General features: G+C 37.9%; 1 long non-coding RNA gene across 1 annotated transcript; it reads left to right on the top strand.

Annotated features, from left to right (window-relative positions):
- Positions 1-3,920: 3,920 nt before the first annotated feature.
- On the top strand, positions 3,921-26,571 carry LOC148214182 (uncharacterized). Its single transcript, XR_015798381.1, has 3 exons — positions 3,921-4,018; positions 19,490-19,564; positions 26,341-26,571. It is a non-coding gene; the product is annotated as an uncharacterized LOC148214182 (long non-coding RNA).

Raw genomic sequence — 26,571 nt, 5'->3', positions numbered from 1 at the left:
CCCCAGCCAGCATGTTGGGGAATTGAAGTCCACATATCTGAAAGTTGTTAAGGTTGAGAAACACTGATTTAAATAAAAACAAATGTGAGAGAAAGGAAAAGAAAGATTGAGAAGACCATGTTAAACAGAGGAGTGGAAACTTTAATAGCTTCCATCAGTGTATCACATGGGACAAGTTTTGCCTGAGTTTCGATAGTAAAGGATTTTTCTTACGCCTTTGCCATGCTGGAACGGAGCCTCTGTGTTCAGCTGCAGACTAACTTCAACAACATTTCATAACCTTCCTAGGAATTCTGCTGTTCTTGGGGGCATAGGATTCTGTGATAATATCTGCAGCATGGCTACCAGCTCTTCTACCTTCTCCAATAGTCAGTTGCATGGCCAAAATTACCACAATGAGATGAAGTACAACAGAAACGTAGGCGCCAGTCAAGAAGCATTTTTCACCAAAAAGGATATAAGGAAGATTTTAAAAGGCAGAGATAGAGCAAATTCAAGAAACATCAGATATAGAGGTCTGTGTTGCATTGGCCAACTGGTATTTAGTAAAAGATGCCATGTAACACAGCAGCCGTCACATTAGATTGATTGTAAGAATAATGGAAAAGACCGGGTGCAGAATCAGGAAAGGAAGCGTATTGGGAAAACTATGAAACTACTAGGGAAAACAGCAGTTAATGAAATGAAGGATATGTATTATATATACACATATAATAAGCTAGGGCTTAATTTGCTTAATGGCTTTCATGCCAGAACAAAGTTCTGATAGATCTGATAGAAGTTGATGGAATGTTCTAGACTCCTTTCTATTCATTTTTTCAAATGATTTTACAGAAGGATCACTAGGTCTTTGCAAGACTGCGAGACAATTACTGCTAAGATTACTTTTAGTGTAATTTTTATTTCTTATTGTTGTCAGAACTTTGCTGAGCAAATGAGGGTTTACATTTCTTAACCTCCAGCTAGTCCATTAAGGTGTCAATTTTCACTATAAGGCAAGCATCTTGGTGCAAACAGCATTTTTGACTTCATGACACTGACCAGGATATTGAAGTCGTGCAACCATTGAACAAACTTGGGGGTATAATATAGAGATGGGGAAACAAATATCTATGAGGTATATATATGGGTATATAGCTTTCTATAATATCAAAGAGAATGGAGCTTCTTCAGCTTGCAGGGCCCTTCGCAGGAATTAAAATATTCATTTTCTGAGGAGAGGAGGAGATATGAACCCTGCTATGTTGCCATGACAGATATACCAGCAGAACCCCAGATACAATGATGCAGTGCTTGGACAATGCAACTGTTCCATCAGTAACGAAATGTCAGCAGAGCAGTTAAAATGGGTCCTTGAGGTTAGCGTTTGAAAAAGCCTTTTATTGTATCCTAAACTTCTGCAGACTCCAGTCACATCCTTGTTGACACTGGAGTCTTACACCATCCTGGACCTGCCCAAGGAATTTCCCTCCCAATGATTTTAGTTGCATGGTAAACAATGAACAATTAATCACCCTTACTCCAGAAATCACCCCACCCATATCAGTGTGGTGGAGGATATGTGTAACTGAGCATTAGTGCAGAAAGACAGAGAGATCAAAACTCCACTGAAAAGAAACATGATTACAACAATCTAGGGTAGGGAAATATGGATAATGAGGATTTACCCACCAAGGGAACATTCTGAATGAACAATCAAATGTTTCTAGGAGTCGGAGTACTTTTCTAGCACTAGTCACCTACTGGTCCCTTACTCTGAGATTCTGAATTCAAACAGCCCCCCCTTTCCTTGTTCCAATAGCTGGGATGCCAGCAAGTCAAAGGAAAGGAGCAACTACTGCTACCTGCTCTCCCAACATCCTTTTTATAACATATGATATTATAACTGTAAGGCTCTAACATTTTTCCTCTCTAGCAATAGGGAGCAGTGTCTCACAAACTTTTGGGAGACAGTTGTTCCCAAATGCAGTTAGGGCTTCAGCCTTCCTCAACTCAGTGCTCTTCATAAATGTCTGCATTATACCAAGAGACAGTGCCTTAGCTACGGTGATGGGGGAGACCACAGTTCATTGGATGATTTGGGTCTTTTATTCACTCAGCAAAACCTATCTCACAGGGTTATGGATGCAGGGATAAATTAGGTGAGGCCTTCATGAAGCTGTCTTTAGTTCTCAGCAAAAGGTGAGATATGACAGCAGTAAATAAATAACTCTAGATCCTCAGCCAGTTGTGGTGGGGAAGGTCGCTGCCACTAGCCACTAGAACAGATCCATGTAGGTTACTTATCCACCATATAACAGTGATTTGCAATTATCTTTGTTGTTGTTGTTGTTATTTTACTTTCCAGTCTAGCCTACAGCACCTACAGGCAAAACCTTTTCATTAGCTTTGATTCCAGATTGCTGAAACTCCACCAAAGGGTTATAAGGAGCACAAAATGGCTGCCTTCTTGCAGAGTCCTCTTCTGCCTAGACACTGCATGCTTTTGTCAGCAGCTCAACATGTGAACATTAGCAGAGATAAAACTTATTGCTGTGTCGTTGTAAAGCTGATCAGCTAATTTCTGCAAGCTTTAAAAATCAAAGAGATAAGAACAAGGCAAGCCACTTTTGTTCTGGTGAATTGCAACTGAGCTTTCACCATCCATTGTGGCAATCATTTCATCCAATACGTTAAACTAAGGCTTGAAGTAGATCTTGTGTTTTTATTCTATCCCCACTTGGTCTTTTGTCTAATGCTGAACATCAAGAAAACCTGGACTATTGCCCCTTTGCCATCCCTAAAAATGACCCTGGCCCCCACTAGCAGCTGTGTCAACAGTTCTGTAAGATGCTATTGAGGAGGGGGATCTCTTGCAGGCAGCTTCGTGGGAAAAACATTGCCACCAAGACATATGACCCATTCCCAAACGAGCATGGAATGATGGATGCTTTAGAAAGACCCCAAGATTCACACAAAGAAGTCTCCATGCAAACAGAGTGGACTTGCTCAAGGGGGAAAAGGGAAACCTCTGACCCCCTTCTCCTTTCTAAGGTAACTTCTTTGGCAGAGGTTCAGAGCGGTTTCTCATCTTTCATATAATGGCTTCACTGATATTGTAGAAACACAAATAGCATTTATCACAGAGGCTGAAATAGCTCAATATCAGTGGGAAAAGTTATTTGTGCTTTTAATGGACCAGCAAATTCTTGCCTGCCTCCCCCAGTCAATGGAGGTCTCATAGGCTCAGTAGCATTTACTGACTGGCATGGATTAAAAAAGGATCCATTTCCAGCTTGCTGATACCAGCAAGAAGAAATCATCAAAGATAGGGAAGCATATGTACAGCAGCTCTCTCAGGGGCCAGAGGAAGGCATCACATCTTTGGAACAGTTAGTCAAACAGAGGATGTTTATGGTGAGAAATCAGGAAGTGCTTTCAGGAAGTTGGTAGGAAAATTCAGATGTGGCAAGCAAAGGAAAAACAGAATGCATACACAGAGAGAGCTGTTGTGTTGCGACATTTATAGAAAATTGGTTTGTCATCAACTTTTTGATCTTGAGCCTCCACCCAATCCCTTCCAAGCATCCTACAATCTTCTCATTCATATTTAGAAAACCAAGTTGTTTTGTGGGAAATTTGTCATGAGTTTCTTGTTATTGATTTAGGAGTCTATTTTGAGCCCAGGTGATAAACACATTTCTGTCCTGGTGTAGACTTCCTAACTGGATAACATTGTATTTTGGATGATTTTGATTGGCAGAATAAATATCATATCCTCCTCCACTGAGTGTAGCAAACACTTAGCAAAACAAACAAAGCAAACTGTTCCTTTTACAATGCTGAAAAAGCTTAGTGAACAGTCCTACAATTTGGTAGGATTTGCACATTATCAGAGGAACTTGGATTTCATTGTCAGTCTGAATATAATTACATGTAGAGAAATGCCTATTGCTGCAGGGATTGAGTGATGAAGAGAACACCCGTGTATTTCTACTATAGATGGTAAACCACATTATTTCCTTGACTTCAAAACTGGGTAAGCTGACCCTACTGTGTTAGAGGTTCTTCTATTCATTCTGCTGAGTGAGATTCCAGATATTAGCTGGAATGACCAATCTTGATGGTGCCTCAGCTTTCAGTTATGCCCCAGTGGATCATTGGGTGGGGCTCACATGGACCTCTCTTTTGTTCTTGCTCAGTTGATCTGTTTCTTGATGAAAAATGGGTTTGTGACCCCAGCTCTGTGCTCAGATGTTTGAGCCCAGATGTTTGGATGAAGGATTTGTTTAGTACCATTTTAATACTCTGAAAAGAACATCCTCTTTTGCTTGCAGCAATCACTGGAAAAATATTACATGGCATGATTTGAAAAAGATAAATATTATTTGCCTCACCTTTCAAAATAAAATAAAAACACATCTCTAATTCAGAAAAGGTGAATGATTATTGTTAAAAATAATTGAAAAACCCTTGCATAAATCTTTCCATTTGGGATCAAAATCAAGAAACATAACAGCCAGGAAAACCGCTGACAGAACATTTCACTGACTTTGCATATTTGTGTTACAGTATTCAGAAAACTACCCTGTCTGACTGACAATTATTTTCTTTTAGATGCAAAATTTGGTCATTTATCTCCAGGATTGCTAACTTCAAATCCAGTTGGTTAAATTGAAATAATGCATACATTTCAAAAGGACATATTATGTTTTATGATTTCCTCAGAAATTGAATCAACTGACTGCTCCCTTTCCACCCAAGCATTAATTCAATGAGACAGACTTCATCAGTATCACTTTCTCTGTGTTTTCTTACTATCAACTGAACCAGGCAAGGTATGATCTCAGTTTACCATAGAATGGGCTTTGGAGGAAGAAGCAAAACAGTATAAACCACTCATTTCCTAGCATTTTTTAAAATGGTTTGGCACAGAGTGATAAAGTTGAAAGGGATCTTAGATGTCATCTAGTTTAATTCCCTGTCACTGTAGGACCCAGTTGAGCATCCCTAACAGATGACCATCCAACCTCTGGTTGAAGAGCTCCAGAAAAGAAGAGCTGAACACTTTGTGTGACTCCCTATTCCACTGGTTGTCAGCTTGTACAGTCAACAAATTCCTCCTAGATCCCTTACTATCCTCTGGATTCACTCCAATTTGTCATTGTCTATTTTGAACTGTGGTGCACAGATTTGGACACAGTATTCCAAGTGGGGTCTGACCAGTGTAGTGGAAGAAGTTTCCTATTAGAATTTATTTGTAGAAGGAAATCAGACCATTAGTCATAGGCATATTTTTTATTATTATTATAGAATTGGAGCCATCCATCTATCCATCCCCCCCCCCCCCAATCCATCCATCCATCCATCCATCCATCCATCCATCCATCCATCCATCCATCCTTGTGTATAATAACTTAAAATGGTTTTGGGAGCCAATATTGGATGATGCAATTGAAGTGCTCTAAATCTGTTAGCTGTAATTTCTGGTTTCATTGCTGGTGCTAATGACTCTCATGATGATGCTGTGACTGCCTTATCTAGGTGGTGGTGTCTTAATACTGCTGAAGAGAAACCACAAGTTGCACAATCTTTTTCAAGTGGAAGCTACCTGTGGAGTGTGGCAGGAAGGCATGCTCTAAAAGATGAATGTGGCCAAGATAAGAACAAAGTTTGCTTTAACTGACACTCAGTAAATTCAGGGTGTTTCAGTCAAGAATCCTGTACCCATATCTGGACCATCATCTTCCTACCACAACAGTTGTGTTAGAGATGGGAGATTTGTTCCAGCTCAGCTTTTGTGTAGTTGAAAATATTACAAAACTAGTTATTACTTGAAAAGAAGAGGATCCTGTCACTGTTTCCCCATTGGAGGGTATTCTTGCTTCATTCCTCATTCTAGCTCCTGGTCTTCAGATGCAGGAAGGGAAATTTTAGTCTAATAATTTTGCTGCTTTCCTTTGGTAGCCTAGCAGAAAGGAACAGAGGCGAAACTAAGAAGCATCCTTGTCTTTCTCTTCAGCCTTGGGATGAACCAGTGTGCAAAAAACTAGGTTCTAAGAATTGTTTTCTTTTCTTTTTGTGAGGAGTGGGGGTGCAGAGATTTTTGTTGCTAGAAGATCTGCAGCAGTTCAGGATGAATCAATGATTATTCCTCCTCTTCCATCTTCATATCTTCTCCTTCTCATCTCCTTTACAGAATTTTAAGTTGGCAGAATTAGTCACAGGGAGCATCAAAATGCTTCATAGGGTTGAGAAGTGAATAGGATGGCAATGAGGAAGTGTACTGAATTAATGTGACTAGTCTCCAATATTTACTTCTTTTATAATATTAGCAATTACAATTCAGGAAAAACTTTTGGAGCTGCGCTAGTGCCTTATGATGACTTGCGTGTGACTTGGGACATCAGGCAGTCCACCTCTGCATAATATGGTATAACTTTCACAAGTTCCTTTAGTTGATATAGTTCCCTGGCAAGCCATTGCAACAATTAGGATAATGTTAGCAGTTCAAAACATTTTAAAAAATTGTTTCACAGGCTTACAATGATTAAAAATCAGAGTTTTAAAAAAATCAGATACATAGCAATGCAACCTTGAAATCTAAGCAGGTCACTTTAACTGAAACTATCACTGTGGTTTTAATGAGTTCAAAACAAATCACTAGCTAAGGAAATCAAAATGCGTCTCCCTGAGTGGAAACCTTTGGGGGGTTTGCCTCATTTTTCTATTCATTTTTTCCCAAATATTTGTCGGAATGTTTGGCCTGGTAAAATAACAGTTGAATCAAATATGTGAGGATGTTTAATACAATTTGGCAATATAACTCAAAATCAGCAACTGAACAATGTGGCAGTAATGTAAAATATTTGTTTGATTCTTCATCTGCTAATTATAGCAATGTTAAGATTTCAGAATGCAAATTGCCAACAAAAAGAAAAATGAGGAAAAATAGTCTCTTAAAGCAATCTTTGTTTATAAGGTTTTCATGTCAGATTTATGCTTTCTGGATATTGAACTGCTGAAATAATCTGAAAACCCTTTGGCTCAAACTGCAGAAATCCAATATTTTGCCTAATAAAGACATTATGATTTCCATAAAATTGATCAACTAGTTATAAATAAGTATATTTTCCCCACAGCATCTCAGTAAGTCATAATGTCAAATTATTTGAAGTATCTCACATGTTAAGAAACAAAAACATATTGCTAGATCTATTACACACACACACACACACCAATAGAAAAAGAACAAAACATGATGTATTTCCCTGACAATATATTTATCTATGAAGTCTTTATTTTTGTTATTTTTGTTATTTTCTTTACAAGATAGACCAGGAACATCTGCATGGGAGGTTCAGCAGAACCAAAACTGTGAAAACTATCAAAACCCGACCCCTTAACATGTATGTGATGCATGCAACACATGTTAAAAAAGGTACGGGGGTTCAATCACCTGGTTTCACTTACCATCTACCCCTCCCCACAGATGCTCCTGGGATATACCTATATAGTTGTGTATTCTGGTGCATGCATATATAAGGGCATGCATATATAGGTATATTCATGAAATCTCTTTAGATTGGCAGACCAGAAATCAGGATAGAGAGCTGTTTTTGTATCTCTTCCTTTTCTTTTTGCCAACTGCAGAGAGATTTCTTTATTATAGGGTGAATATCACTCAACTGAGAATGCATATAATCAAACTAGTTCCATGCAGAATTAACTGGAGGTTGTCTCGGGTTCAGTTCCCCAGTTTCTTGCTTGAAGACTTCCTAAATTATATTTTTTCACTTGTTAAATGAAAAGTGAACATAAAACATATTTTTAATTAGTAGAGGTGAGTTTATTAGCACATTACACTGCTAGCCTTTACCACTCCTGTCCTTATACCACATCAAACGTCTTAACAGCTTTCTATGATATCTCTGAGGCCTTCATCTTCACAGGGTTTAAGAAGCAGCTGCCTGCCCTGTTCCTTTGAAGATGTCACTATTATTCTATTTCTTCTGGTGCTGCAGTGAAGGCTGAGAGTGAAATCTGAGAGCAATCTTAGATGTTCTGAAACTTTCAGAAGACAATTAGGTATCCATTGAAGATCCCAGCTGCCCTTGTTCTGTCTAAAGTGAGTAAGGAATATTAAAGCTGTCTGTTTAATAGTGTCTTGGATGGCCAGAACATGATATCTCATGATGGCATCTTACACTTTTGATCCCTAAATAACCTTTGTTTATCTTGAACAGCATGGTGTATCAAAGGCTCTATGGCATCTTTATTATGCTGCCCTTGAAAACAACCCTCTCCCCACTGGTATCTCATGCCTGCAGTACTGCATTGCCAGTATTCTCAAGTGGCAAAAGGATACTTACATGGGCCTTAAGACATCCTTGACAATGTGTTCTTGTAGTTATTTCAAAGACTCGTTAAGTTCTGTCTCATGCTTGATTTATTACAGTCTCCTATTTGCAGTAGGGAAGATCTGTACAATCATATCAATATAGGCTCACACTTATGCTATTGAGATTGCCTCACCATGTGCACAGTGAAGTATGGTTCATAAGAATGTCTTGAAAACACATACAGGTTCAATATTTTTACAGCCTGACTGTTCCTTCAGAAGATTGTCAAAAAATATGATCAGTGGTTTATGGTCTGCTTTACATGCACGAGTGTCTATAAATAAACTGGTAAAAGCTTTCATAAGCTAACAGCATTCTCAACAATTTCTTTACAATTTGTGCATAATTGGTTTCAGCCTCTGCCATTGTCTCAGATGTGTAAGCCAAAAATCATCATGGTTATGTAGAAGAATTGAACCAAGCCTAGATTGCAGCATCTGCTGAGGTCTTTATAGACTTTATTTTAACATGGGGATTATCTTCAGCTCCTCCTTCCAAGTAGACTATAGTTCCTGCTGTGCCCTCAGCATCATTCATTTTGGCTTTCAAAAAGGCTCAAAGAGGAGGGGACAAATTGCTTAGAAATTGTCTCAAGTAACTGACCATTTTTGCACATCTTACTTTGAGGCTTAGGTATCATGTGAATAACTGCAATTTTCTTTTCTTGCTGGAGAGAAAGCTGCCTACGAAATAGGTTTTGTCACCTGAAACATAACCTTTGTCATTATATGATTCAAGGCAGAAGCTTTTGTTGACTCTAAGAATCCCATAGCCTTAAATCATGTTCTTGCCTGTTGGAACCTCAAATAATAATGTTATTCATGAAGGTAACAACACCATCAGTGCATTCATGTATTATGTGAATCGTTTATGGAACATTCAGCACAAATTCAATGCCAAATGGAAGCCACAGAAATCTATAACAGCACAAAAAGTGCAGAGTTTAGAACACTTTTTGAAGAGCTTAAACTTGTCAAAAGTGGAAGAGGCATTCAACTGATAAAAAAAGTGCTACGATTTCTTTTCTATTCAGCAAATTAAATGCTTCTTCTTGATAGCCTTATATTGTAAAGATTTCTTTGTCTGCAATTTGTCATCAGATTTCTGCATAACCATCAAAGTATTCCCTTATTTTTTGATTCTTAATTGGCTGTTTCATCCCTTGAGGTTGTTTTGCTATCTCCCATCCTTTAGGTACAACTCATCAGGGATCTTCTTTGTCTGGGCTTCTATTACTTCTGCAGCTTTATGTAATTTAAGAGCTACTTCCAAGATAAGATCAATACCTTTTTCTAGATTTCTAGATCTCTGATATCACAAATAATCCTATCCCTGATGAGTAACTCTGCTAAGTCCTCATCAACGAAGTCCTGTTAAGAGTCTTAGCTGTGTGACATATTGCTCGATAATTTTATCCACAGTTGCAGGCATATGGAAAAGATGTGCAAAATACCACTTCTAGTTGTTCTTCCCAATTCTCCTTTTACTGCATGTCATGGATGCAATTTAGTTTAGAATCAATCAAGAACTTCTTTAGCCTTTTCACCAGTTTGGTGTGCAGTGGAGGGCTTGAAAGTCCTCCACCGCACACCAAAGTCATATAACCCCTAATTCTCTCCATGTCACAACTATGAATTTCTGTTCTTTTCCCCCCTTCTAATACTGGAGCTCAAATAAGAAGGAAGAACTCCAGGTGTTTGTTCTCCTGAAACTGAGAAAGGAGGAACCAATGTCTGATTTGTCTTCAGAGATCAGAAGTCTTTCTTTGATTTCAGAAAAGGAAAACCACTTCAATAGCCCCTTGGAGTGCATCTTAGAGCTAGAGATTTCAGAAATCTAAAGCTGTAGGGTTGCAGCCAATATACACTATGCAGTTGTTATATATGGTGGAAAACTATAGCACATCAATAAAAATTACTCTGTTTAGAAATAAAAGATGTACTTTTATAAAGAAATTGTATCCAATTAAGAACTGCCCCAGTTCTTCCTCTTTTCTGGTATGTTAGACTTAGTGTAATTCTGATATCCCATATTTTCATATTTCAGTATTTCAACCTTAGGATTTCAGATTGTCTTTCATATTTTGCAGGTAATATGCTATTAGCTCTTCCTTCAGAGTTTTAAAAGAAAGGCAAGTTGAGTGGTTTAGTCATTCAGTTTGAATTTCTGCAATGAATCTCTACAGTGATTCTTCAAAATATTGAATTGGACCAGGTGAAAGGCCTTTTTGATGGTACCTGAATCTTACGGAATACTTATCCCCAGAAGTACAGGCAGCCCTAACCCTCTTTGCTTTTAGGAAGCTAGTTAAATTAGCACTCAAGGTTTTAGACATAACTTGGTCAGTGCATCCAAAGTCCATTTAATGGGAATCCGTTAAATCAAGGTTTTCCTGTATGTTGTTTTGTCTGTGAATGGCTTAAGAACACAGAAAGGTGCTTTATCATAAATTAGATCACAGTGGTGCTGTCTTGCATCTCCAGCATATTTCTTACCATCACCTGCTACTTGGCTTTGTTAATGGTGATTGGTCCATTGACTTCCTGCATACCAACTATGCATCCAATCCTGAGAGAGTCCTGATTGGAAGTAATGACAACATTTCCTATTCAAGATAATGAGCCAAGTATTTTTGTAGAACAGGGAGAATTTCTATCTTCCTGACTTATAAATATCTATGATAGATGAGAGAACTGGCTCAAAAATGCTTAGTGAACTTAGAATAATATAATCATGGAATAATACAACTATGAAGCTAGGAGAAACCATGCTCCTCAAAATCCAGTTCCTTGGATATAAACTACACACCAGATGTAAATTATTCAAGCAGATGGTTGTCTAGTTTCCCCAGAGAAGGAGATTCCACAAATTCTCTAAGCAACTTTTTAGTTGCCAGCTGTTATTAGACACAGGAATATTACTAATATTATTCAGCTTAAAATGCACAAGTAAAGCCCACTGTTGCTTATCTGCCATCTGAGTCTATAGAGAACAGTTATTTTACACATTCTTAACAGCATATGCTAAATATTTGAAAACAGTTATCTTTCCCATGCCAATGAATTTACCTCAGTGATAAATGTTCCTATTTTGACCAACTTGCTTCAAACATATAAGAGAACAGCATAAGATTTTAAACCTGTACTGTATATTTTGCTGTTTTCCTTGCACAGAAGCTCACGTGACCAAGATGTTCTTTTCAATTTTATTTTTCTTGAAGTTTCTTCTAAAGTCAGTAAAGTTTTATCCATTCAGAATCTAATGAAGCACAATATAGGAGGGAATAATGTCAATATAAAAGAGAGCTGAACTCCAAAAGTTTAAGATTTTGAAAGGACCTTATTATGGTAACATTATTTCAGTTTAGCTGAATGAACAGTGCTTCAATGGGGAATTCAGCAGGCATATATTAATATATCTAACCTTACAAAAAACTCTAAATATCAGAAAAATAGTCTAGTCACAGGAATAATGCATTTGAGTATAAAGCAGGATTCAAGGGCTATGTTTATTCTTAGGTCCTACTGCTTAAATATAAGGATTCCTTACAGCTCTTCATGGATTGCTACACAGTGGTATCCTCACTGAACAACAGCTTAAGGTGTGTTCATTATCTACAGAGCAGAATCTTGGGTTTTTATAAAGACTGATTTTAAATATAGTATATAAGCATTTTGGGCAGATTTTTTAAAACATGATACGATTTATTTATGGCCTTGTTAAATTTATATCTGTAGAACTATTAGAAAAATTTGGAACATATATGAGAAACAGGGCATATTTTCTGAGTTTAACATCCCATAGTTCAGCTGAACATTTGCCTTCATAGAATCATTTTACTAAAATTACTCATTTCAGACACAATCCCAAAATTCAGCTTCCATGCATTAGATGACCCTCCCCCAAAAATTACCATATAAAAAAATTACCATGTGCAAATCAAGTAGATTCTTTTACCATGAACAAGTTGTATAGATTTAAGTCTTCAAAACGTTTCTCTTTCAGCTGAGGTACATCAAAAGATGTATGCCCAAGCTGCTTTTCCTGGAATATGTCCCAGGACAACTCAAGACAACCAGGTTGGTGCACAACACATCATCCTGGATAGTATTCCCAATCAGGATGTACATTCAAGTTTTCTGACAATAATGTTTACACACAATATTTCTCATTTTTATTTTGAGAAGCATTATTACTCGCAAGCTCACTGCTGAGGTGGCAGGTAGACACTTTCAAGAGTTTGTGGCTAGATACTACATACCTACTGTATCAAGAAGCAAGCTGAAAGACTGTAATTAAGTACAGAGTATATGCAACAAAGAGAGGAAAAAGAAATAAAATAAATAAAAGCCATGCACTTGTTTAAGTTATTCAAGTTTCAAAATCTCCTCCTTGAATACTGTCATGCTTTTACAAACTTTTTTCAAGTAATTTGGAATATGATTGTGAAGAGTATCCCAGGAACAGGGACTTAAAGCTGAGTCAAGGCAATTTTAGTCAAGCGAACCTTTAAATTCTTCTCCAGTTCCATAACTTTATCTTAAGTCTGTTACTGGCAATTGAGTCTCACTCCTTGGAGCTGATGAAACTGAGATAATATAAGCTCTATCATCTATAACTGGAAATGAAACAAGCCAGGAAGTAGAATTTGCAAGTATGAATCCCTGCGCTTATTCTCAAGCCCCCCAAGCTCCAGTTGCTAATGGAAATTCTGTACAAGAAAGGACCATGGAGCTTCTGTTCAATGTGGAGGACAGAATTTGCAGTCAATGAGCGTGGGTGTTCTCCCCAAATCATAGACTTCCACCTGTAACAGAAGTGGTGTTCTATACAACCAAGGAGATGGGGAAGGGCAGTTTCCTGTAAATTGTATGGAACATAATGTAATTCAGGGCCAGTGATCCCTAACTGCAAATGATGGAGCTAAACCACTATACTCCATTCACCTTCTATTTAGTATCCCAAATAAAAACTTTGGCAGGGGAGATGTGGTGATCTCATAAAACAAGGAGCAAAATTTCAGTTAGAATGTCTGAGAGGTATTCCTAATTTGGAAAGCAAAATCATCTTACCCTCTTCTGAAGAGCACTTTCACATACAGTCTTTACTGCCTTCCATGAATCTTTCCATGAGGTCTTCTCATAGGATTGTGAGTTGGGACATACTTATTCTTTAGGTGCATTTTCATTATAAACAGCCATACTTTGCACATTGTTATCCTACTCTTGAGGAAGTGTGGTGACCCTTCTTGCAACATATGTAAGGTTTGATGTACGGGATGGAAGATTTGTGGGGTATTTTTATTTCCATAATTTTTAATTTTTTTCTAAAATCTATGCAGGTTTAAAAAAAAAAGCAATTTCTCTCTGTTTGGCAAATTTACTGCTGGCTTTATCTGTTCCATTTTTTCCAGCCAGAAGGATTATCCATGGAACTAATATTTCATTTGCATTTTGATCTGGGAAAACCAGCAGAAGCAGGCCTTAGTACTTAAGAAACACGACCACAAATGATAAAATGTAAACACCAAGCATATATAAGACAAGTCAGCAAATACATACATATATGTATATATATATATTCACACACAAAAGTCATTCCAGTGAATGTAGAGTCTGAAATAGGATTGGTTGCTTTCAAAATCCCCTAGTTGTTCTTCAGTTGTAACTTCCATTTTTTCTTTTTTCTTTTCCCCCTCATGGAAAAAAATCACTTGGAGAAAGCAACAAAATGTACATCTATATACATCTATAGAGCTATTGGAGAGAAAAGCCAGCCTTACAAGTAGATGTTAAAAAAATCTAGATGCATACTGATAGAATTCAAGGGGAAAAAAAACATTTGCCCAAAAGAATCCTGTTCTGCAGATTTTTATTTTTAATTTCTCTGTCTCTTTCTCTCTTTCACACACACAGAATGTAAATTGTGCTTTTTATCTTCCTTTGCAAACCCTCTTTAGATTTGATAATGAATGTAGGGTATTTTTAAATATGTAAGTGGGTAAAGGATGAAGTTCAATTTTTACAAAATTCAGCTTCATGGCATTTCAAACACTGTAGTTTCAAACATTGTAGGCAGACATCCTGGCCTAGGAAAGAAAATGGATGAATTTTCGTACATGTACATTTGGACTTGCCCCTCCATCTGCATTGGTTAGTTGATGTGCATGGAGCTTCCTGGATTTCTCTCTTGATGTCATTTGGAAATAACAGTGAAAATTAGAGCATGGTTATGTATGCATTTAAAGGATTAATAGCATAATTAGGGATATCAGAAGGAATCGGAATAAGAAAGTAAAGGACTTAAGCATTACTTTCTCTTCTTGAGCATCTTCCATGGTGCACTATGTGACCTTTTTGGCCAGGGGACCGTGATTTTTTATTTAAAAAAATTCTCTTCATGGCCTTCAGAGTGCCTATCTGATGATGAGTAATATCCCTCATGGAGGGAACTGAAAAATATCACACCCTTTTCTGCTTTTGGATGATTTGGTGGAAGGTAGTTTAAATGTAAACTAAGGCTTATTCAGTCTTCTATTGGCTTAACACATTAGTACCTTACATTTTCAACATGTGTGCTGAAAAACAGGTTTGCTCTTGTTCTGGAGTGTTTGGTAGACCACAGAATGGGGGTTAGGAACCTATATGGTGTGTAGGCTGCAAGTCATTTACCCAGGTATGTACAAGATCCAGTTCTTGCAGTTTTGCAATAGAGAATTAGTTCTGATGTTCATCTTCCATTTTCATAGGGTTATTCAATATTGAGTGACACTACAGCCTTGCTTATTTTGGATATTTAAATAGGTTAAGATGCTCTCTTGCTTTCTTTTTGAGATTGAAACTAGGACTTTAGGGGAAAGGTGTTTTTCCCCCCCTGAAAAATCTCTTCAGTCCTTTATTAAAAACAAATCCTGCTCACTGACATTGCTTGAACTTTCTGCTACTACTTTAGCATGATTTATCTTCTTTCTCCTTCCATGGGTCTGCTAGTGTCTTCGTAAACAATCACAGGGTGATCTCAGTTGATCTGGAATCATGTAGAGCACAACTGGCAACGTGTGTCATAATGATAAAAATGGACTGCAATTGCCATTAGCCCTCACTATTTGTCATGTTGGCTAGATTGATGGCAATTGCCGTTCAACATTTTCTGAAGGGGCACATATTGCCTCTTCTGCTGTGGAACAAGAACAGGATGACTTGACAGTATTATTTATTATCTCCTTATCTCCTTACAAACATTTATAAACAATGCACATTAACTAGCCAAACATAGTTCCTCATAACTTAATGTCACAATAAGCAAACAAAACTGAGAAAGGAGATCTTTTGGAATGAGCTTTTTTAAACCCTTGAGAAGTATTCAGGGAAAACTTGCTCCAGAGAACCTGCATTCATTCCCTCAGGTATTGCTGAAAATGTTTGTGGATAGCATGGGAGGGGATGTTCCAAAGTGGGAGGTCGATATGCTAGTGCCAAAATTCAAAGGGCTCATTCACAAATCCACAGATGAGTTTTGTTTACATTTTCCCTTAAGTAGATGGACAATTGTTTTAGACAATTGTCTAAATTTAGCTACCCCCTCCCCTTTTTTATGTCTATGAGAGATTGTGGGATGTTGTCATCTTAAAAGAGCCATAATGTTACATTATGCAAGATCTACTACTTTGCCTTTTTTTTTCTCCTAATAAATAAATAGTGCCAAAGTTCAATGGAACTGACTCACCAGTGGGTATTGTCAGAGGGGATCCAAGAACAATTTGTTCCTTAACCTCCTTTATTTACTAAAGACCATAATCCCAAAAATTTGCAGAAATAGTATTATAAGCTGCCTGAGAATTTATGCTGTGTGGCAGCCTAAACATTCACTTTCTCCTCACCAAAACAAGCATTCTGGCTGATCCTGATATTTTATGGACCTTCAGCAGTGTTTCTCAATGTTGGCAACTTTAAGATGTGTGGACTTCAACTCCCAGAATTCCCCAGCCAGCATTAATTTAATTCTGGGAGTTAAAGTCCACACTTTTTAAAGTTGCCCAGGCTGAGAAACACTGACATCGAGACTCCCTTTCCATTTCAGAAACCAACCAATCTGATTCAGAGTCTTTGACCTTTCAATGTCACAAAGTTCGCCAGCCTGGCAATCACTTAGCCCAGTACAAGGCAGGTCTCTGGTTTAGTCATATTACAATCTTTTTCTGTTCCTGATCCTGTATTACTGAAGGAAATATTACACTTCCACTTAATGGATGACCCAGAAATCACACAAGTTAAATAGAAGCATAAGTTTAAAAAAGCTTGCAGCTATCCAGACATTCTTTGGATGAAAGGGTAAAGAAACAACTCATTGATTAGCAAGTTAAATTCTTTCACTTTTCTTTGAAAAGTCACTCTGTCTTTTCCTCAGGGAAATTACGTCACCAGAACTGATCTCTCCACTTACAAAGCAAAGTCCAGCTGTGTCACAGTGTTGTTTTTGTTGTTTTCCCTTTTAGCTCACTTTCCCTGCTGAAATTCTCCTGGGGATCTGTTTGTAGGGGTTGTTGAAGGCACCCCTGGAATGGGGAAGGAGGGTAATATAAAGGGATGGGGATTAATCAGTGAACAGAAGGAAACCTCGAGTGGCCGTACTTTTTATACTTGAGAGCCTACCCAGGAGGATACATAAAAATACGTGGCCCAAATTACTGGACGTGCAAAGGTCACTGGCCAACTTGGAATTCACACATGGTTAAGGCCTTCAAAATGCGATGCCAGCAGAAAAACAGGACTCCTACAGACACAACAGCTATTAGCTCCTACACATTAGGGGCAGTGAATGATTCATTTCTAGGGCAGTAACTTTCTGAGGGAGAAACCATTGTGTTGGTTGACCAGCTTGGTTCAAGCTACTCTCTTTACACAGAATGGCATGAAAATTGTCATAAGAGTGTAACACTCTTCTATTCCCTTCTATTTCCAAAATATTGCTTTCCTGCAAAAGGGGCAGCTCTATATAATTTGTCATGTATTGCAATCTGTCTACTGCTTTACAAGACTTAGTTGTTGCAAATAAATATCATGGTCTGAACTACTGGATTTTTGTAGTATGTCCTCCACATGATTTGAAGCAAAAAAGGAAAACTTTTGTAATTTGCTGTTTTCTTGCTGAGCACGGTATGAAGGGTATTTTTGACAAGGGATTGAATTACTCTACTTTTTTTTTTAAATGTTTTTTTAATCAAGTCTCTTCTTTTGGATTCTCTCTCCTTTCTCCCTAATGTTATTCATGAATTTAATAGATGCTTTCAGAAGGAGACTGAGTTTCCTATTGGTGAATGTCAGTTTGTTGTTCTTCTTAAAGAAATATACCCAAATAAATGAATTCATTGCCATAATTTGATAATTCTCCTTTGGGGAAGATTAAAATAACTTGTGCAGAAAGGACTCAGAAGAAGAAATGAGTTTATTTTGGAAGGTGGTGATGATTCCTGTTCCTGGAATAAAGAGAGAAAACAAACTTCAATTTCTAATGCAAAAATCTGATGATGTACTCTTAGCTTTGTGGAATGTGTGTACTGGTAAAATAATAGGCTAGACATTTGGGTCTCTCCCTTCTCCTCCACCCCATCCTGCCTCCCTGTCCCACCAGGCACGTTGTGATGGTAGCCCACTGTCTCTATCCAACTCCACACATTTGACTGGCTTCCAAGGAATAGCTGAGATTATGTAAATGTGAGATCATCTAAAACTAGACGTCTTGCAAATAGCAGATGTCATCAGGAGCAAATGAAATAAAGATAAGAAAATAAATTAAAGTTGGTAAAGGTTGTAGCTTAACTTCCAAATGTAATGGATACTTCGCTACAACTTTAAGCATACAAGCCATATCAGATACAGTGGAATTTGCTTATGAGTAAGTAAGCATGGGCTTGTACTACAGGTCTTGCAGCAAGATGGCTTGGTTTTAAGCATACATATTTTTTGGGGGGGGGGACTTCAAGGGGAAGCAAAAGTAAGTAGCCACTTGACTAGAAATAGAGGGTCTAGAACATCTGCTATTAAAGCCATACTTCAACTGAGTTTTAAGCGACATGTGTCTGATGGTAGGGCTACTAGATATGGACTGCAGAAATACAGACAGACACTAAATGGAAGCAAAGAGGCATAGAAAACATTTTGATTTCATGTAATTTCTATCTAATTTCAAAAAGCCTTTTGCAAACAATCAGCTCAATGTTTTCCGATAGGTTATAGGCAGCAGGGGAAGAGAGAATGAGAACATGAGAATGAGACATCCCCCCAAAAAGAAAGACATCATGCAAATGAAGTGTTTTCTTCTGGTACTTCCAGTCACATTCAATACATGTGCAATGGATGTGCAGAAGCATCTTCTAGGTAATGATGAATATGGTAATACGGTTTCACACCTGGTAATGAGGTGAAATACCATGATGAGATAACTCGCATCATCGTCATTGGCCATAGCTCCTTATCAAGTTCTGGCCACCTTGCACACATTGGTGAAATTTGGTATCATTTTGAGATTAATTTCACTGCATCATTTGCTCATATTCATTCATTTTATGATTCAGGTTTGAGTCAGTTCATTTTCTTTGAGGGTGGGATGGAGAAAGTACCTTTCATGTGATTACTACACCTGATCTGTAGCCATGTCATTTTCTTCCTAGGTTATCTGGGCCTTTATATGCTTCAGGTCAAATGAACAGTACAGGTAGTCCCCAAGTTAGGAATGCCCGGGGTTACACATGATCCATAGTTAAGAATGGAGCTTATTGTAGCAAAATTTGTGTTAAATACACAATGGTTCAAGTTAAATACACAATACTACTTATACAGTATTCTACAATAATATTGTTCCAGCTTACATACAAATTTGACAAGCACAGAACTTGAGAACGGAACTCATTCTTAAACTGGGGACTACCTATACTAACAATTGTTGAAATATCATTTTCTTTTTGAAAAAGAGATATTTTCTAGATGTTTATTTGGGGGGGGGGGGGAAAGGAAGATGAATACCTTAAAACTGAAATCTTATTGGCCCTCTGGGGGATTGGAATCCCAGAGACCATAAAATAGACTGATCATTTCTCCCCTTTCTCCTAGCCCACAGCCCTCCGTTGAAGAAGCAGATCCAGGGATCCTTGGCCCTGTGAATTTTCGAAGCCTTTCAATCTTTATGTAAGACATGGGGCTACCATAATTTTCTTCCCATTGCCATTCTTTTGCTTTGACAGTGGGTGATTAACATAGTTTTGGATTTCACAGAACTTCAGTGGGGTTTTCCTACTTTTGCTGGTAAAATTCCCTGATGAGGCTACAAAAAAGAAGTGTATAAGCAGCACTGTGAGAAGATTTTGTTGATTGAATGTCAGTTTCAAAACAATGTTTCCATAAACCTAATTTGAAATGTGATTACATAAGAACTCTCTGAAACAAACATTAGGCAGGAGGATAGATTGAGTGGACAGTGTACTCTCACCAGGTAATTTTTATTGTGACAATAATGAAAGCAGTTTTTTCTTTAAGATAATACACAGGAACTGATGGACCAGTTTTTAATTTTGCATTTGTTTCTCCCCCCCCCTCACTTTGGTTAAAGCAAATAATGCAGATGCATACAGCTGTTAAAGAATGAAACCATTTCTTAAGCCCCTGTACTAACTGGTGGGATTTGCTCAACATATGTACAACATAATATTTCCCACATGGTGAACTTTTGGGTTCTTGTTGAATCCATTCATAATGAAAGAATATTTTTCCTGGAAATGGCTGCTCTTCTTTTATACTCCAATCCAAATTTCCTCTTGAAACAGCAAAGCATAGATGAAGATCTGAAAAGCTATTTCTGCTTCAGACATATTCAGAGACTAGACTGGTGGAAACAGAAAGCGAGGCTTTATTTATTGATTGTACTCCATAAGAAGATTAGACTGGCCTGTTCTTTACTTAATGTAAGGATGGCAGTTAAAACACCCTGTGTTTCCACCAACCCAGGTAACACATCTAAGCAAACCTCAGCAACAGAACTTTTGCTCATGTTGTGCCTTTTCCAATAGCTAACTGAGAGGAAAACACTTCTCTCAGCGCTCCACGCAAGATTACTTTCTAGCCACAACTTGTGGTCACCTTGCAGTGAGTTTTATTCTCTTCCAACATGCTTTTCACTTTCCTTTCCTAAATTAATGAGCAGTTTCACTCCTTCCTCCTTACAGCTCTCCTCAGTACTTCGGGAATAGGAAAGATCTGTCTGTAAAATAGTATTTGTGGCTTTTCTGCCAGACAGGAAAAAATCAAATAAAAATAAGATGTATTGTCGAAGGATTTCATGGCCGGCATACGATGGCTGGTGTGGGTCTTCCGGGCTGTGTGGCCGTGGTCTTGAAGTTTTGTTTCCTAACGTTTCGCCAGCACCTGTGACTGGCATCTTCAGAGAGCAGGAGCACAGACAGGAGCAGTTCTCTCTGTGCCCAGGATGAGGTGACCCTTTTGTGGGTATTTATAGAGATCTGAGGGGGGGGGATTGGGGGTGTGTGGTGGTGGGGTTAGGGGGTGTGTGGGGGGAGGGGGGGTTTGGGTTAACGAGTGGCTGCTTGTTTTGGTGTCAGAATACGTGTGTATCTTCCTGGGGATTAGGCAGGGTTTTTTCTTCTATTGAATTGTTAATGAGGGGCTGCTGGGGGTGATTAGCAAGTTCATTGTGTGAACTGTTCACATGTCCTGGTGGTTGAGCTGAGTTCGTCCTGTCTGTGCTCCTGCACTCTGAAGATGCCGGTCACAGGTGCTGGCGAAACATTAGGAAACAAAACTTCCAGAACACGGCCACACAGCCTGGAAGACCCACACCAGCCAAAAATAAGATGGCTTGTTTGCAAAAGCCTAGCAATAAGTAGAATGGTCCAAAGCCATTCTTAAGGCTTTCCCAAAGCAAAAGGGTATGTTTATATTAAAAAGGAAAAAAAAAAGTTTAAAGCCTTAGATAACAACTGAAGGAAAGTAAAATTATAATGGAGAACTGAGGGTAGGTAGGAGGTTAGGGTTATACTATGCTTGTTAATGGCCACTAGCGTTCATACATTGCATAGAAGTCTGAGATGATGTGTCTGAAAGTATACCCCAAATATTTGCAGATACAGTGTTTAGGAAGATCTTTTTGCCTCTCTGTTTTCAAAATCACATATTTCACAGCTGTGAAAACCTTGGTCTCAGTGGAAAGTTGGAACCAAAGACCTTTGTGTGGAAGAGCCAATTTTAATTAGAAGTGAAAATAGCATCCAGCTTCCTGCAATACTGCATGTTTAAAATATAAGAAATAAAAATAGATTTCTGCAGGGATGAGAATAGGCTATATTGCCCCCACCACTTCCTTGTTCCCGTTGTGACAGCTTGTCAGGTTTTTGGGCCTCAACTTCCTCATCCTTGCTTATCTCTACTGAATGAGACTACCTTGGGCTGTCTGACTGCCCCACATACAGATATGGACAGTCAGTAGATGAAAGAACATTACATTCTCATTCTTAGAAATTTCCTGTTTTATGTCACTAGAGTAGCATATATGTGAAATATCAGCTAATTTGTTTTCCACAAACAGATTCTGCCCAACATTTGTTGAATTATGTTCTGGTATAAAAATGAGCAAGACATCCTGCTAAAATAATTCCACAGAAAGCTAAATTAAAATCACTGTGGAAAAGGTTTTCATACTGATAGACTGATCAAACTCAAATCCCACCTTTCCTCTAGGAGTTCAAGATAATATACAAGGAATTCCCTCTTCCACTTATTCTCCCAACAACAGGTCTATGTGATGCACTGAGCAGAGACAAAAGCTATCTATGGCTGAAAGTGGACTTGAACCTGGATCACCTCAATTCTGATCCAACAGTGTAACCTGTCTGTCTGTCTGTCCACCCATCCAGGAATATAGAGCTGTTACATAAATTGCTCCCTTTTTTTTTTTTTAGCATGCTATTATATTCTTGACATAATGTTAACTGCATGGGTGTTAACATTCTAAATAAGTGATAAATGGTTCTACATGAGATATCCATATCCTTAGTGGTGGTGTAGTAGATGTGATGTAGGGGTTTATACCAGATTCGTAGTTTGAGTTATATTTATATCATGGAAGTAGATCCACAATATTTCAAAATATGTTGTTAATGTTTTAACTTATTTGAAGATATGTTTAGTTCATCAATGATTAATAGGACTCACAGCTTTAAAAATAGGCTGTTCCTGGTATGTTGACTGACTGTTGTCTTGGAACATGCTCTTTGCCATGGACTATTAACAGAAGTAGTGCATATTTTGTAAGAAAAGTAAAAGCAAGGGATTAGAATAGAGGAAAGTGATATTGATTTGAACCAGACATCCTTCTTTGGCTGCATTTCTGTTTAATAACACATGTCCTAAATTTGCTAAAAGCATGTATAAATATACATATAAAATTAGGTATGTCATTATCTATAGGTGACTGTTTATTGAATTAAAGAATATAAAGAATATATATTATGGATATATAAATTAGCCATGATCTGATTCAAATTCGAAATTTGAAGGTACCATGATTTGACTTGAATTTGTGGTTCAAGACTTGAAGGCCATATGATCTGATTCCAAATTCAATAAAATATCTGATGAATAGCAATAATAGGAACCATCGAACCAACTGCTTCTTCTTCACATTTTGACAGAAAGCAATGAAACAAGGAGGAATTATAGATCTTTTAGAGGAAATTAACTTTGGAACAGTTCAAGAGTATCAGTTCGAGAGTTTCAAGGGTTTAACTCCAATTCAGTTTTGAAATATTTTCTTTACCCTCCTCTTTTAAGGCTGAGATAAAAATGAGGAAAGGACAGCATAGCAGCCTCCAAACTTTCAGTAACCACTTCATAAAGAGGTTGTGCTGAATAAATAAAGTGTCCTACTGCAACTTAAAAAAATAGAGTACTGTTTTAAAAGGAAGTTCTTACTAAAAATCAAGGAATCTACCAACCTCTGATCTGCAGTTTTTCTGGCCTGGCAGGCTTGTTGGCATGGCTAGCCACTCCTGGTTAAGCATGTTACATCATAAGGTAGGGAAAGTTCCAGAAGCATTCTTTGCTTAGCAAGATTTGGGCTTTGAGGGCCACTGCTTGGTCTAGATATGGCCCAAAGACTACATTATTAAGTCATTAGCAGCTCCATAAATTGTTATTGAAAAACATTTGTCCATGTTTTCCTTTATAGAGAAAAGACAAATTTTCAGGTCCAAATTCAAACATAAGGGTAAGTGTGTATATTGCATAGGTGGTTTTATTGTTGCTTTGACAACTAATCTTCCATGACAGGATTTGTTGGAAAAATACATTTTGTGGCCCCAGACTGTTTTCTGGGTAATGGCAGCAGGGATCAGCCATTCTCTATTTAGCATTCTCACACACTTGCACAGAAAAAAGAAAAGAAAAGAAAGGTGAAATTCTGAGAGAGATTCAAAGGACTTTGATGAGTTTAGCTGCATTTCACAGGAGAAGAGGGTTAGTGGTTTTACCATGATTTTATTCTTTCATAAATATTATTATTCTTGCTACTGTTCTTTTTCTCTGTACAATACTGCTGCTTTCATTGCTTTATAATCATGCTTTATAATCTACGTTATCAGATTTATATGCTGCCCCTGCAACCTAAACTATTGGACAGCTTAGAAATGTAAGAAACAAACCAACAGAGAACATTAAAGGAAATTGGATAATGGCATTACACTGCCATATTCCAGGAGCCATATTTGCTTTCATGGAGAGGCTCAGAACAATGTAGATTGTAGGAGCCCATATTAAAGATATTTCCTTAGTCTGGGGAGAAAACCTAAATGAGAGTAGCATTACCAGAATAGCAGACTTAGGCAGATGTGTTGCCAGAGAGATGCTGTAAATAACTTGTCTCTTTCAAGAAACACATTTTTTTAATTGGCTAGGATATTTCAGTCACAAATATAATTTCCAAATTTCTTGGCTTTAGCTACCCGTCAACTGCTAATCATATCACAGATCATACATGTAAATGTCCTGGAAATGTAGATACCCTCAGCTAAGTGGATGATCTGAAGGGCTGAAATGTATTTCACAATTGAATATGAATACATTTTTAAACATCAGAAGTAATAAATTCTCCAGATCATTCAAGTTTTACTCTGATTGCTAGCAAGGTAGCAATTGTAGCCACAGCACAATGAAGTAAACATCTGTGTCCTATCAACCAATCTGGAAATATTTTTATTGCAGTTCCTTCAGACTGTAGTTACATTACATGCATTAAGACATGTGGATACATTTACTTTTTAAAATTAAATTGCATAGATTTAAAATGAACAATAATGTCTTTTTACAATATCAACTGGTCCTCTTCTTTTTAAAGGTAGAGAATAGAGAGCTCATCTTCCCTGGGCCAAGCCTCCCAGTTTAGACCTGTTGAGAAATAGTGTGTCACATTTAATACATGTGAAATGGACGATCCTAGATGAGACTGAGAGACAAATAAACAAACCTTGGTTTGTGCATGATACCCTTTCATCTTGGTGTATTTTGGCATTCCATGGACCCAAGAGCTACTCATATTCCTATCAAAGTATTCCAAATCATAAAAAATGATTGATGTTGAAAATAAATAACTAGACAACACATTAGGGCTGAGCAATGCTTTGTATTTGAGCACAAAAAGGAATGCAAGGAAGCACTTCCTTAAAATGTACCTGCAAAATTCTGTAAAGAATCTGCATCTTCAGATTTCTCTCAGCCTCCTAAGCAAGAATCTTCCAGGCTAAACTTCCAAGGACACAAAAGCTTGGATAAGTAGATTGTGTTGCCAAGTGGTTGAAGCGATGATGAAACCATTCCAGCAACTGTGGATCAAGTGCAAGCCCTATTTATACTGAAACTGAGAATCAACTTTCTGTGTTGCTTTCTCTCACCTGCATGCCATTCATTTTAGGATGGTGGCAGACTCAGGTGGAGAAGTGACATAATTGCTATAACCAGGGTTATTTTTATTACATAATAGTAAAAAAAATAAAGATTTTAAACTGAAGTTGAATTGAAATTGAAACCAGATTAATTTGTTCTTGGGCAATTTTCATCTTATCTCCTCTCATTTTATTTTCTACCTTAAGATTTTAATAGTTACACCATCTTATTGTATAAGCTATCTGCTGTTCTACAGTCTGAGAACCAGTTTGGTATAGTAGCTAAAGGCCTAAGGCTAGAAACTAGGAGACCCTGAGTGCTAGTCCTGCCTTAGGCACAAAGCCAGCTGGGTCACTGTGACCAAGTCCATTTTGCTCAGTCATAGAAAGGCAGCAACAGCAATCCACTTCTGAAAATGTTGTCAAGAAAAATGCATGGATTTGTCCAGCCTGGAGTCAAGACTGACACAAAGGTGTGTGTGTGTGTGTGTGTGTGTGTGTGCATGTGCACATGCACACACACACACACACACACACATTTTATAGTCTAGATTAGCTTTAACTTTTGTTACGTCTGGCTGGGAAATTCTAGGAGCTGTCACCCATTTTAAGGTGGGTGAGGTTGAGAAACAATGCTCTAAGCCCTGCAAAGTTGACCATGGGCTCCCTCTTTTGTTGACTTTTTTTGTTCTTCCCCCACATGTTAAGGGCTTCAGTTTTCAGTTTTCTCACTCTTCCTTTGCTTCTTTCCAATTCTTTTCCTTCAACACCACAATTCCTGCCCTTCCAAGCCCCTTTTAAAGGTCAGGTTCAGTTGATTCATAAGGATGGAGATCTTAATGGGAGAAGGAGAGTTGTGGGCATTGTGGATATCACACAAACATCTTTTCACACTCTGATCTATTGGGGTGAAAGCTACTCTCTTTGGGGTAGGTGCCTGTCACTTGTTTGGTAATGGACTGATGTGGTATGAGCCTGTTGGCTTGTGACCATCTGAGAACTTGCTCTCACCTGCAGCTTTTCCTGGAATCATGTCTGCCCCTGCCACGCAATCTTGGGAAAAAAATGGCAGTTTTAAAAGTCTGCAGGCAGGCGTGGTGAGAGTACTCCTTGTGCTCTGAATCACCTTTTTGCACTCATATCTGAAGTACTACACAACCCTATAAGGTAAGTGCAATTCAGTCTTATTTATATTTACTCAGAAGTCAGCCTCAGTGAAAATGAGGTGATACTTTTGGGTGATACTGT

The sequence above is a fragment of the Python bivittatus genome, unplaced genomic scaffold, assembly GCF_059951505.1.
Source record: "Python bivittatus isolate LINGU-HERP-01145 unplaced genomic scaffold, Pbiv_v1 ctg000700_np1212, whole genome shotgun sequence".
NCBI lineage: Eukaryota > Metazoa > Chordata > Lepidosauria > Squamata > Pythonidae > Python > Python bivittatus.
This window is presented reverse-complemented; position numbering and strand designations above follow the sequence as displayed.